The sequence below is a fragment of the Dysidea avara genome, chromosome 4, assembly GCF_963678975.1.
Source record: "Dysidea avara chromosome 4, odDysAvar1.4, whole genome shotgun sequence".
Taxonomy (NCBI): domain Eukaryota; kingdom Metazoa; phylum Porifera; class Demospongiae; order Dictyoceratida; family Dysideidae; genus Dysidea; species Dysidea avara.
Window position 1 is genome coordinate 35,551,721 of NC_089275.1, and position 15,638 is coordinate 35,567,358.

The 15,638-nt window shown below is 39.5% G+C and overlaps 1 protein-coding gene across 1 annotated transcript in view; it reads right to left on the reverse strand.

Annotated features, from left to right (window-relative positions):
* The window catches only part of LOC136254830 (uncharacterized), a 93,650-nt gene extending 81,077 nt beyond the window's left edge, over positions 1-12,573 (reverse strand). The window contains exon 1 of the mRNA XM_066047588.1: positions 12,501-12,573. The gene's annotated coding sequence lies outside the window, so the exon portion shown is untranslated. The remainder of the gene's footprint in view (positions 1-12,500) is intronic.
* Positions 12,574-15,638: the final 3,065 nt, after the last annotated feature.

Genomic DNA, 15,638 nt, shown 5'->3' on the forward strand with positions numbered 1-15,638 from the left:
CCCAGGATTTATCCATTGGAGTGTCGATTCATCGAAAAGCAAGACGATAAAAACTTGTGTAAATTTTTCTGAAGTTTGCGTCTTTTACCCATTGTTTTTGAATGTGTTTTATTACAAAGTACAGTAATATTGTGCAATATCGACGGTTTTTTAAAATTAGGTCACATATAAAGAACATGCAGTGCTACATAAATAAGGCTAAAAATGAGTGCTACTATACTAAATAACTTAATTTTTGGCTATGTTCAGCCTATTATACAGCACTACACATGGAGAACAATACATGATCAAAGCTAAATCTGCTTACATCATCTACGGCAGGTATGTATGATGCAAAGTTAACCCTAGCTACTAGCTACTATGTTCATTAACATTTTTACTGATTATTCATTTGTTCATGTCTTTGCTGACTTATATAACCACCAGGCCCGGGAAGCACCTCAAGCTACCATCCCAACATCTATTCTGATATATAACTTCATATCACCCTGATATTGTTGTAAACAACTCACAAGACCATTGTGTTGCTAAGCTGGAATTGATATGTCCATCCATCATTTACAATCAACATGGAATAGGAAGCAATCAAAAGATGAACATTTGCAATTATTAGCAGAATTTGATAGGTTGAACATCTCCAGTTATTATGAGACCATTGATATTTCAGCACTTGACCATTACCAACCTGCCTCCCTGGGAATTTTATCAAGTTTTCCAACTCTACTGTACCTATCTCCACTCATCTGTTAGGAAATGTTTATATTACAGAACATTAAATAAGACATTACAGTATGTTAAAATCAACTACATAAGACAATCTTTGATTTAAATGAGTCCAAGGAGGCTGAATCTTTAATTACTGCAGGGGGTTTATTCCAGAGTTGTGCTGTAGTCTTCACCAATAATCAATTTTAAATCAACCTCATTACCCATTACAGTGGGTAGCACTGTAAGTTGTCAAGAAAAAACAAGGGAATTCACTCCACTTCACAAGTTGATAGATAACAACACTGATCATGATAGTAAAATTGATCACGTAATTGTGACACAGGTTGGGTTTTGTGTCATATCTCCATGGCCTTCATCTCGATTCCTTTCAAACCACAAAAAGGCACTCCTACGATGGTTACTCATCTACATAGCAGTTTTCAACTCATTTCTCAAAGGGGTTTATCCTGTGGGCGTACCACACCTTCAACCTTATTTTACACAAATAATCGGTCATAACTCTATGAATGTTCATCAGATTCCCACCAAAGTTGTTCCTTAATAAGCCCTTTAAGTGTGACAAATTTCAGCCTGATTGGAGCACATAATTCATGTTTTATGCCGGATTTTACAAAGTGTGTGAAATGAAGGAAAAAAATGAAGAAATGAAAACAAAATTCTGTTCGCTCGTATCTCAGAAATGGCTGGAGTGATTTTCTTCAAAGTTGGTATGTATACTCCCCTCACTGGCCAGTACTACTCTAGCAAATTTGGTTCCAATCAGATAAGGGATCACAGAGCTAAATATGTGTGAAAATTGCATTTTCTTTCTTCCTGTTAATATACTCACGATGTGGCGCACCAGCTTCTTGGGCCGCACGACACACTATCGTGTGTCTTGATTAGTTAGGCTAGTTTTAGTGATTTACAATGTCACACACATGATTAATTGTGCTGTATTAGTGGAGTCGTGTTTAAATAGCTTCGTGATCAGACAATTAGAAAGCGTTTTTATTGCACTTTGGGTGAAAAGATGAAAGTGAAAACTGTACTTTTATTTCCACATTGTACACCTTTCAAAGGCCACAGATGTGCTGTATTTTCTAACAGAACTGTATTTGCCCAAGAATGCTGTATTTGCCCAAGGGTGCTGTATTTCCTTTTGATCTAATACAGCACAATCTACACCACAGCCCCAAATATAGTAAACAATGTATACCCACGACATGTATTAAGCTAAGATACTATTCCTTTTTCTAAACTAAAGCGTACAAAGACAATATGGAATTACAAAACTACCTTTTCTTTCCTAAATCAACAACAGGGTACAGTACAAAACCTGAAGGTACAATCACTAGCTGTCTATTTAAAACAAAGATTGATAGTACAGTTGCTAAATGTTCCGGAGAGGTTTGACTAAGTAGTATCACTACTAGACTGAGTACAGCTAGAATGAGCTCAACAAAGACATCAAAGTTGCAGGAGGATATTGTGATCCGTCAGTCCTCCTGGTCTCCATCAAATATCAACATAACCACTTGCAACGTAGGTCAGGATCTTGACTTTCTAGTAAATAAGGTGGTACAGGATCATCAAGTATATTTACTGATTGATTTGATGCTCATCTTTAAAATTTTTAATAGCCCACCCAGTTTGAATTCGCCCGAGTATTTGCAGGAATTACTCCTTTGGCACCTTTTTCATATTCAGAACTCACTGACAGGAGCAATGAAATGACTACCATTAATGATATTATTCATAGGTGCTGCATCTACTTTCTTCTCAGTTGCCTTCTTCTTTATAACTATTTAGTTGCCTTCCTCTTTGTTCGAAGTGATAACTGTACTTTCTTGGTTACTGAACTATCATTGCTGTGCTCGGCATTGCTCTCACCATTCAACTTAGCCTGAGAAGTGCAACTATACTGATCGAAATCCATAACAGATTGCACGTATGGTAAACTTGATAACCACTCCGTCACATCACTAGTTATATCACTCAGTTTGTTATTAGTTCCTTTCTGTTACTGACCCCGAATGCAGCAGCCACTCTTTGCCAACTCTTAGATCAAACTGTTCAATAAACATGGGCTTCCATTTGATAAGTGAAGGGCTAACAACAGGCAGATCACTCAACATCTTGCCATTTCCTTTCGTTCACACCATGAACAAGTGAAAAGCTACACTGGTCCAATCAGTTTACCCAGTACAATAAACCAGTTAAAGCACAGCATATACTCATGCACTATGAAAAAATAGCACTCGGGCATGGTCTCGAGCCTAATATGCCACTCGGCTTAGCTTCATGCTATATTAGTCTCTCAATCATGCCCTCGTGCAATTTTTTTTCCATATTGCACTCGCAGCGGTGCTTTAACTACTATATACAATCTATTTATAGCTGTAAAATGAACTGGTAGGATTATTTTGACTGGTTTTAGCGATTTACAGTGTCATGCATGTGGGGCTGTTTTTGTAACATTCCCTAAGTAAATTCTCCACGTAACTGTACTGTATTTGCCCAATCAAGTGCGTAACTGTACTTTATTTGCCCAATTTGCTGCATAACTATGACTCATACAGTACAATTATGCAGCTAATTAGCACTGTATAGACAATACAGTATGCAGCATTGCTGTGATCCTCCCACGCAAAGTACAATATTGTCACATAATTGGGAAATCCAGTGTAACATTTCACCTTTTCATCACTCTCTTGAATCAATGTTCTTTAGACAAAAAACTTACTTTGAGGCTGAATCCTTTGCCAAGAGAAGTTTATTTTGTAGCTGAGAAACCTTCTGCCTTAAAAACTGTAGCTCATCCAAGAGGTCAAGTGAATGATCAGATTTTGTACATTTCACAGAGTAGCTTCATTATTTATGCCCATACAGTCACTGTCTGGTTTACTCCATTCTGTACTTTGCATCTGATAGTCTATTAGGTGGGTGGCCAAAATAGTGTTTTTTGATGTTACGGTTCCATATTTAACTCTTTTCTCGCTCCACTGAAAATGGATAGAATGGCAGACGGTGTCAGATAAGCTCTGATTGATGGGCATTCTGGTGGGCTTATAGAAAGTAAAATTCTAAGAACAGATTTCTTCATTCACCATAAAGTGTTCACCTGGTTCTTGACGTATTTTTGCGATCCATTGCTTTCCTTTCTTACTGTCCACATCTGGGAGACAATGATAAGTATCTTTTGACAATCCCAACATCTCTCTTTCAGCGTTTTGTCCACTTCAGGTTCAACAAAGTAGAACACAGCAGTAATCACCATGCCATTCTGCCTTCTTAGTAGTTCTTACTCTATAGGTTGTGCCACTTTACTTTCTGTATAATTATATAGCTTTCAACTTGTCTGACTCTAAACAAGACAAAAGAAAATAATACAAATATCTTTTAGACTCATCTCGAGTGATATGTACTGACATTTTTATAGCTCATTCTATAGTGGGTAGCTAGCTAGGCATAATTCTTACTGACTATGTAGTTAGCTATTGTTCATATCTGCATCAGCCAGATGATCCTCACAATCGTTTAGTGCCTTCTTGTTACACAGCTTATCCTGCACAACCTCACTGCTAACACCTTTACTGCTGTTATCGTTGGAATCATCACCGTTACAATCTGTCATAAAGCAGCCATGCATTTCTCACACTAGAATACAGCACCAAATCACGTAATTATGTTCATGGTTTGCATATTCCAGACACTTTGAATACAATCTGTTACTGAAGGATTGAATAGCAACCAATCAGGCTATAGTTTGATTACCCAAGTACCCTGATTGTGTGCAATAAAACATTACAGTTTTGTCTTGATAGCTTTAAGGGTTGCTGAGATCCATGACGATTTGCTTGTGTGCGTAGAATATTATTGTGTGAAAAACTTGCTATACGTGAGTTATGGTTACAGGATACCCTTGTGAACCGGAAATAATTATTAACCATATGAAAAATTTCTTATGTAATTTTTGCAAGTAAGATTACCTCGTGGCCTTTTGTCTAAAAGAAGAATGTGTGGTATTGTGCATTTAAAACAACATTATACAAGGAAATCTATAAGAAGATAAGTCAAACAGTTCAGTCACACATTCCTTGAGGATTGGTGTGAAGTAGGGCTATTCTCTGTAACCATTCTTCACTACTGGGAATCCAATCTCATGGCTCTCGTATGAGAACTCTTGGGATGGCAAGCTCAGGCAATATAGCACAAAAATAGAATTCTCTGAGTTTAGTGATCTTTGATAAACAGAATTCTTCATCGAAGGGGACGCGCTCAATGTGGACATCTACCTTTGTTCTGAAATGAAAATCACACCGTTTCGCTTCGGTACACAGCATGGCGAAATGTATTTGATAGTAATAGTCATGAGACTGCTTCAGTGATCTCCTTCGATCGTGATGATATAAACAGGTACACTTTTTGCTTGTAATGGCATCGTCAATATTGCTCTCCTTATAGCTGTGTGGGTTTTTAAACTCCACTATGCCCTGTCCTGGAGTGGCCTGTGGATCCTCTACCCAACCATCAGGTGTGGCTGCTAAGCATGGGTAAGTTTGGGATACTACAAGTCCACAATTGATTGTAACATTGGTTGCTGGTGACTGCTGCTGCAGCCAGTTCAAATAATGTTGAGAACTGGCTTCTTACTGACTAAGTCCCCAAGCAGTTGCTTTGTTGTCTTGAAAAGTGGGATACAGAAGTTGGTGTACTAGACGGTCAACTGCAGTTGATGCACGTCTCTTTGCAATTTTACCCGTATTGGATGATGTAATACGCATTCATCTATGGGTCTTCCATAGGACTGTCACATTATTATCCCCACAATCATGTTGCGTTATGCTCAATTCGATCAGCTTTCTTTGATTGGGCCCCACTAGGACTTTGGTTTTGTTATTAGCTGGTTGCTAGGTCCCGGAGCTGCTGAGAGGGAAGGTTAATAGGTACATCATCTGCATTTATTCCGCCATCATACCTATTACAAAACAGATTATATGAAAGTTATTGTGGACTCCTTATCTTACCTGGAATGTGCTCTTCTAGAGGAAAGGGTGTTGTCGTTTGAACTGTATCAAGCCTTTTTCCGTTGAAGTTTGGCAGCTTTCCTCTTTCTGGCTCTCTCTAGCTCCTTCACTGCTGCTGCTGCTACCTCCTGGAACACATCTGATGGTTGCACTGACAATGCCTGCTCCCAATATTTTGGCCCCCATGAAGCTACTTTGTTGCATCGTAAGCCTGCTCCAGCACAATGACCATTCCATGAGCCTGCCTGACTTCTATTAATCTGTTTCCCTCCGTCAAACTTGCTTCTTACATGCATCCAACCCTCTGCCAAATTTGTGGTGAAATTGCCTCTAGTGATAAAAATAATGTATAAACATTAACGGTAAAAAAAAAACTAGTTTCCAAAGTACGAAATAATAGTTTTACCAGTTATGTAAAATATACTGTGCCTACCAGTTAGTTGTGGAGCTTTTGCAACCAATTTGCTGAGAATACGTTGGATGTCACATAGCATGGTCTGATCAATATTCTGATACGAAGTACTGGGAATGTCCCTTACATCATTAAGGCCCTCATCAGAAGTGGCATCATTTCATGCATTCTCCTGTTCTCTTATTATGTCCTCAATGTCTTCCAATTGTGCAGGTTCAGGACAAGGTGATTTGGAGGAGCTGGAATCAGCTGAACCAAGAAGTGGCAGTGACTGTGACGTGAATTGTGACAAGGGCTGTAATGTGGATTGTGACAGGGGCTGTGGTGAAATAGAATGCATAGATTGAGCAGGCTGGTCTACTGAAGGTGGTGAATTTGATTGTAACGTGGCATTTAGTTGTTGCTACTTGGTCTTACAAAAGTCGGCACTACACATTTCATAGTAGCCAAAGCAGTGAAGTGGTATGTTCATCAAATCATGCCATAGTTTGCAAATCACTGTTTGCTTATTTGTTTCTTTACTTCGCATCACGATAGCACTTCTAGCAGCTTTAGTTAATCTCTTCCTCATGGCTTCAGTTAATTTCTCTCTGCCTTTGTAACTGGAGTTAGTGGAAACCAAATTCTCTAGAGAAGTACGAAAGCATTTAACAGCATGATTTGCACATTCCAGTTTTTTTATTGCAAAACCCCAGGGTAGTTTTTCTACAAGCTTAGGTTGAACTGAGCTGTCTCCATCCCCAATGTATTCCATGTACCTTAACCATGCTGATCGTAAGCTTTTTCAAAGTCTTCTGATATTATATCTGCTTTCATTGCAGAAGATGACACACTCCAGTTGAGATAACAGTCATGTTTAGGTGGTGGGTTCCCATCAGTTACCTTGCTACAAACTGCACAGTACTTGTTTCTAACACCCATGAACAATATCTTTCCTGTTTCTTTACCTATGATTATTGATTATTCCTACCCCAGACTTAGCATTATAAGAATGCTTATGAGCCTGCTTACTCCATCCACCATCAACGATTACCGTGATGGCAGGTATTCCCTCATGGGTCCTATTTTTAGCAAGTGCAATAGCTTTCTCCTCTTCACCAGCTGCTGTCATTGACTCTTGCAATAGCATCTGCCACCATTCCCCTATTCTTCGTTCTGCTGCCATAAATGCTTTTTTGTCATTACAGGTACTCCAAGGACTGTCATGCTTTCTTCTAACCTAGAATGGCCACCTCCAGTAGACATCTGACCCCATGTTGCAGCAACATTGGCCTCCCAGTAAGGCTTCCCAGTCAAGCCTTTCACCTTCGACAATGTGTGAAGTGTGAATTCTTTATTGCAGTTGGAACAATGAGTGGTAAGTGTTGACACTAGTCCATCACGATGTGTTTCATTTATTGTTACAGTGATCTGGTCATCAGCTGAATTTCTGCTGGTAGGTGGCATGGCTCACAACACTTTGTAAATGGTCCTGAAGATTCTCTAGGTTAATAATTCTGCTACCATTCAGTGGTGGTGATGGTGTGCTACTTGACGCTGCCCTTGGTTTCTTGGGGACTTTCCTTTTTTTGAATTTGCCCCTGGAGACATGTGTGCTGCCATTCTTCTTGCTTCCCATGTTTAATGATGTTTTATGCTTTATGCTTAATTTGCTATTGCTAAATAATATATTGTGTATGAGTTATTTCTATCGCTATACAGTTATAATTCACCTTAGAAGCCAAGAAAATCAACTGTCAGAGCTTAGTAGAATACCTTCGCATCAAACAAGAACTTCAAATGAATGGCATTAGCAGCTGATGCGGTTAACTGTCGTGCCAGTTTTATAGTACGCATGCGTGTATGTGATACTTCTACACTATCAGTTTTCTACCCAAAAATATCGATTGTCCACCAGACTGTCAGTATTTTAGAGCCATTGGCTGGTAATTTATGTTAATGCCGAGGGAAAGACGAGCCAATTTTTGAATACAATGTTTGAGTCGCCCGTAGCACATTTTATAAAAGTTTTGTGGTTTAAGGAAGCCTTCTTGTAAACGAAACTGGCTAAGGAATAAAGCTAGAGTTAAAATCTCTCGTCAGTCCCTCGATATTGGTTCTGTTTAAAGATAGTGCATGTGGGATATAGGGGGAATGCGTAGTTTCGCTGATTTTTGGCTAGAAGTGGTTGGTAATTAGCAACGTGCTCGCGTTCCGTTGTGTTCATTTACAATTCTATGTGATGGACATTCTTAAATACAAACACTTAACAAACCTGCATGTTCATTAAGTAGGTAACAGTGCATTGTATAGTGGAGAAATTCTTGAAACAAGCAACATGTGTGTATCCGCACAGTTACGATATCCCATAACCTTTAACAGGAGATTAAGGGCATTGCTCATAATTGTAAGCAAGTTTAGGCATCGATCTGTGGCATTATCACATGATTATCATTAAAGCACACGTTATTCATTATCTAATTATGAAAGTGAACTTATTACATATGTAGCATGCATGGCCTATTACAGATTGTGTATGCGTAATAATCTTATGCCACAAATCACGCTATACATTGAACAGATATATGATATAGAGACAGTAATACTGGAATCCAAGCCCATTAATTGCATTGTGTTAACTTACATGCGTGATCAACACAACCTCCAGCTCAGAGAAGCCTACAACAAGAGGGGCCACATTGCTGTTTTTGTATTAAGGCAAGGGCTGATACAAATTTCAGTAGACCAAATGCTGCATTATTAAGACACTCACAAGGTCCGAGCAAAGATTGAAGCAACATAAGGCAATCAGTTCTGCTGCTAAAAATATGCTGTCAAAAACAAACTAATCAGCTAAACAGAATGTTATCAGTCTCTGCTGGGCCATGACACTCAATGGAGTGCAGCATTTCCATAAACAATGCCAGGTACGCCTACTTTTACTGGTGTCCGGAAACCCCAGCCACATAAATTTTTGGCATTTTCTCAAATTGCAAACTTAGGCCGCTATTTCTCCTAGCACCCTGTTACACCACACACAAATTGCACCACCAATAGCATAGTTCATTGGCTACAATTTGGCTAAAATTCGTCATTCTCTCGAGGAGAAGCATCAGAAGCCGGAAACGCCCACCCTAACTTTAATAGTGTACGTGTCCCCTACTAACAATGCCATTTGTGACCCAGTCTGACAAAACCGGGCTTATCGCCTATTTAAAAGTATCAAGAGATACCGGTTTTAAGTATTTAGTTTGTTGTAGCTCGCCAATGGTTGAAACTATGTGTACCAAATTTTCACACGTTTTACACCAATTCCTTACCTTCCAGAGCATCTACTGTACAAGTAGCCAACAACTAAGTTTCCTGCCATTTTAGATAGTTTTTAAACCGAGGTTGACTGTATCAGGCGAGCTGCAAATTGGGTGAGAGGTGGGGGCCCTGGAAGGCGGGCAAGATGGTGTTCAAAAATTGAATAGGAAGGCCAAGGGATGAATTAGGCCAAGTTTTGAGTCATTGAAGTCTCAAAACTGACTAAAATGAAAGGAAAGTTACAGCAGAGGTACTTATTCAACACCACAGAGCTGTACAGCCACATACAGTCATTCCCAGGCTGACCAGAGCTCCATTAAGCCAGGGGTCACCAACTGATTTGAAATCTCGTACACCTTCAGTGAAATCCTGCCTGAAATATGAAATCTTATATTGTTATTGTGATTCTGATTCTATACTCGTTCTGGTGCCATAGCTTACACTCAACTGCTCCTACACCTCGTCCTGCACAGTAAGAATGAAATCCGATGTTCCGCTTCACTTTGGATTTGTATTAATCAAGTTGTGGAAGCCGCACAAAACCAGGAGTTGTGGGAAAGAAGCCGTACAAACCAGGAGATCTATAGAATCCATGCAAACTGTTCAAAAGTAAGAATGAAATCCGATGTTCCGCTCCGTCTCGGATTTGTATTAAGCCGAGTTGTGGAAGCCAAACAAAACCAGGAGTTGTGGGAAGAAGCCACACAAAACCAAGAGAGAATATATGCTAACTGTTCAAAAGTAAGAATGAAATCCGATATCCCGCTCCGTCTCGGATTTGTATTAAGCCAGTTGTGGAAGCCAAACAAAACCAGGAGTTGTGGGAAGAAGCCACACAAAACCAGGAGAGAATACATGCTAACTGTTCAAAAGTAAGAATGAAATCCGATATCCCGCTCCGTTTCGGATTTGTATTAAGCGAGTTGTGGAAGCCAAACAAAACCAGGAGCTGTGGGAAAGAAGCTGCACAAAACCATGTAGGAGAGAATCCATGCTAACTGTTCAAAAGTAAGAATTAAATCTACTGTTCCGCTTCGCTTCGGATTTGTATTAAGCGAGTTGTGGAAGCCAAACAAAACCAGGAGCTGGGGGAAAGAAGCCATGCAAACTGCTCCTTCACAAAAGTAAGAATGAAATCCGATGATCCACTCCGCTTCGGATTTACTTAGCAAACTACAAACTTACTTAACAACACAAACTTCACAAACTTAGCAACACACCAACTACAAAAGCAACTTAAGCATACAGATGCTCCTGGTTTTGTGGGTTTCACACCAGATAGAACTTTGCCGGACAGTTGCTCCTGGTTTTGCACGGGATTTACCCTGAATGACTGGCCTTGTTTCCTGGTTTATAGGGCTTCAGCTACAAGTTGCTCCTAGTTTTGTAGGGTTTCATATAATAGTTATGCCTTGGCTTTACTCCTGGTTTTATATGGCTTCGCAATTCCTCTCAATTTCATGAGGCTTTGCTCCTGCACTTCTGTTTCTTTCTCATACTATTTTTTGGTGATTACACCAACCTGTAATTTGAGATCAAATTTTGCAGCTCTCGTTTGATTTTATGAAATCTTTTGAAATCCGTGAAATCTTGAGAAATTTGTTCAAAATTTTGAAATCCGTACCCCTTTTTCGTGAGTTAGTGACCCCTCGCCATTAAGGCCCCACACCACACGTACGGATCGCCACTGGGCTCGGGAAAAGCAGCCAGCAAAACCAGACCACTCAAGTCTAGCTGATTTTAAGTGTGGATTTAGATAGTTTATTCATGTAGCTGTGTGTCCTGGGTGAAAAATCGAATCTGCTGACATGGGCGATAAGACCGGTTTTCTCAGACTGGGTCACATTTTTATTCGTGACGTAATTTCTGACTAGTCTCGCGTGCCAGACGGTTTGTGTGGGGGGCGGTAAATAAACCGTCTGGTCACTGTTGCACACATTCCGGGACCACTGCCGGAATGTTGGCAGAGCCAATCAGATCGCTTCGCGCACTCTGTGACGAAACAACCACTAATAATTCAAATTCTTAGTGTAATAAAGAACTGAATCTCGGCTACAGATCACTTTTTCGAAAGTTTAACAACGCCATGGGCTTAGGGATCTTTGTTTCCCTAGTACAGGGCTCTTAAAAGCGTTCGTATAAGAACGATAGTGGTTCGCTACGGATTTGTGAAACGACAGAATTGTCGAGGAAGACGTTCAGCAATGTTTCGAATACGTCACCAGGACATTACCAGTACAATTATTGTCTTAGTCTGCTCAAAGAGGTGATTGGAACGATTATTGCATCATCCTTGGCGCAAAACAATGCCGTGATGTAATCTAATTGCATTCCAGTGAGTTCACGGAAAGTGTGCAACAGTGACCAGACGGTTTATTTGCCGCCCCCACACAAACGTCTGGCACGCGAGACAAATTTCTGACTAGGCTGCTTGATGCTTTTTAACAGGTCTAAGAAATCAGGACTTCGCCAATCACCACATTCACCCTAACTACAGTGGAACGTTATGCACCTATCAATGTTAAGCCCCACCCCCCCAGTACGGGGAGGGTGGGGATTTGATCAAGTGGAAAGTCAAATTCCCCTACCTGGGGGTGAATTATCAGGTCAAATCCCCACATAGTCCCACCCTATGAGGTGGGGATAGGAAGGGGATTTGACAACCAACGTACGCGTGTTGTAAAAACAGAAGCCACAGTGACAAAGGTACACGAGGTGCTGCGTTTTTATCACATGTTCTCTCGCACTTCACGTATAAAACTACTGTAAAGGATCTATGCTACTATAGAGCGCTTGTTCAAATTCCCCACCCCTGGGGGCAAAATTTAAGTTCAAATCCCCTCCTAACGCCCCACATAGCCCGTACTGGGTGGGGTGGGGCTTGACATTGATAGGTGCATTACACGTAGTAGGTGCACCTAGACCCTTTCCCCGCCCCCCTCCCTCAAAAGCGATCTGGCAGAATATGGACGATCTACGTTTGACCATCAAATTATAATATTATTATGGTTTGCTACATTGGCTACAACATCAATATTTACTTACACTACATGAAGCCATACCTGTTTATTCGTCCAAAACTTGGTTAAGAATACATTTTTAAGAGGTCATATGAATAATAGGGCGTAACCAAACAATGCCACGTGATTAAGCCACGAGAGTGGCCCGACCCGCCAAATGACATCTAACTCGAATTCAAAGAAGAATATAGGTTGGGCATGGCTGATCTGTCATTCTATGACCGGTCCCCCAAAATCGTTTCCCCCGGACCACTTACGGCTGCCGTAAATATTCCCCCCGGACCATTTGTGACCGGATCTGCGAAAACCCGACACTATCGCGCAGGCCTAAATTTACAGCAGAGCCATTAATCGATTCCCGGACGAATTTATATCGGGACACCTGTAGCAACCAAACAAACGGTTCCATAGCCCTGATATTTAGGGTATTCAAGGACTCCGAATGTGCCCAGACCCGTAAACCATTGTACATTACTCTAGTTAGATCAAAATTATTGAATTGTTCAACACTTATCTATTAAAGGATATTGAGTCACTTAAAATACAGAGAAGAGCCACCAAATTTATTTTATCTAATTATCATTCAGGCTACAGATCTAGGTTAATCCAGTGTGGTATACTGCCGTTAATGTACACTTACGAAATTGCTGACATCTTATTCTTTATCAAATCCGTCAATCATCCATCTGATAAATTCGACATACTAAACTATGTTAATTTTACTACTGGTACTACAAGATGTGCTGGCTCCAAGCTCTACCCTACACCAACCCTAATATGAATTCATATTTTTATCGCCTACCCAGACTGTGGAATTCCCTACCAATAATTGACCTGTCTCAATCTTTAGAAGTAATCAAAGTAAAGCTGAAGAAATTTCTATGGAACCATTTTCTAGCCAATTTTGACAATTCTCCCTGTAGATTTCATTACTTGTGCCCTTGTTCTCGATGCTGCACCAAGCAATTATAGTTATTTGTAAGTTATTTTAGATAGATAATTGTAATTAGATAACTAGTTAGTTAACTACATAGGCTACCAGAGCTGGTCACAGGTGTCTGGTAGACTCTCAGAATTGTATGTCCCTTGTAAGTCAAAGTTTTCTGTATGTGTATAGTTGTACCACAATTCTGTAAAGCAATATATTATATTTGCAGCATAGGAGGACATATGCGTTGGCACTTTACATACCAAAATCACTCCAATCGGATGAAACAGGTAGGAATACGAAGCCCACATGTCTGTCCGAAAAATCGATCGATTACCAGACAAAAAATCTATACCCAGACAACAGCTCATAATCTAATTTTATTTTTTGTTATGCAAGACTCAAATATGAGTGTAGTGCATATCAAGTTAACGTACACTTAATAAGTTAACAAATGAATGTAAGTTAGGAGAATTGACTGTTTCTTCAGACAGAGAGTTCCATAGTTGTATAGCTGTGGGTAAGAAGGAGTGATAGTAGGTGTTTCTTTTAGCAGGAATAGTCATAAATCTCATTTGATGACCTCTTGTCCTGGTAAAGCTTCTATGAAGATAATTGGAAAAGTCAGCTGAAACAATATTGCTGATGATTTTGTAGAACATGATAATATGTGCTTTGATCAAACTATTAATCTTACTGATGATTGAAGTTGACTATTCAACATGAATGGATAGCTACAACAATATACTACAGTGCACATTCAAGCCACTGATTTGCTAAGGCTTCTTTTACAAGTGTATTATTAGAGATGTGTTAGTAACTATGTATACTCTGGCACCTTGAAATTCCATTGGTCAGCTGGAACATGAGGTTAGAGACATGGACACCCTTGGTCAGTTACCCAGAAATGTATTTACTTTGAGTGGAACAGGTGATCCTGAGAGTCCAGTATACAGTATGTTAAGACTGGAGACTCCATATGACCTGCTCTGTTGTGAACTACAGGAAAACAGAAAGACTTCAAATCTATCAAATGCACAACCACTTCTTGTTATCATAAGACCACTACTGACAATGATCATAATGTCAATGACAGTGTTGAGGAATAAGTTATCACGTTATATTATTAAGTCAGTTATCATGTTCTAGTCAATGAATTGTGTCTACACAAGATGGGTCATATTACATGTTTACTCATGTTATAAGTGATAGAAGGTTTCCAGTGCAACATGAGTAGCTTACAATATGTAATAGTATAATAGCTATAATTGCTAGATTACTTATGCTGCACTGAAGACGTAGTAGCTACCTTGTGATATATAATTGTTTCCTCATGCCGAATGTATGATGAGCTACTAGGTTAGCTACAGACTTGCTGTATCTTATGATAACAACAAATAATTCATCTGAATCGACTGAGGACAATTACCAAAATAGCAGTAAATCAGATATGTAGTATAATTTCATACACTTATACACATATTTTTTTACAAAAATGAGATACACAGTAATGTATACTTATCCACAACTGAAACTATTTTTGTGAGATGACAACTATTTTTGCTTTTCTACAGAAAATATAATAGCTACCGTATGGCACCTTTTAATGCATACATACATACATACACATCTGCAACTTAAGAGCTAATCTATTAATTAATTGAATATTTGCTATAAGCAATGATTGCTCATCACTTTTATGAACATCAACTGGGAAATCATTTTCAATGTTATGGTAAAGATGAAGTGATACTGACACCTACTGTAACCATCAAACACTATTATACACTGGGTAGCTACATGTGCTATGTTCAACATTTTGCTCTTATCACAGTCACCACTGAAGTGGACCATTCACCATGAGTGGATAGCCACACCAATACACTACAATACACTCTTGTACTTTAATACCATTGATGCTACTGATTTGATAAGGCTCCTTTTTCAGGGGATTTTTAAAGATGTGTGCCGGTAACTGGGAATGCTCTGGCACCTTGAAATTCCACTGGTCAGCTGGAACATGAGGTTAGAGAAATGGACATCCTTGGACAGTAACCAGATGTTACCTAGGTGTATTTCTTTCACTTTGAGTAACACAGGTGATCTTGAGAGTCCTATGCTAATACTGGAGACTCCATATGACCTGCTCTGTTGTGATGTTAAGACTTCAAATATATCAAATGCACAACCACTTCTTGTTATCATAAGACCTCAACTGACAATGATCATAATGTCAATGACAGTGTTGAGGA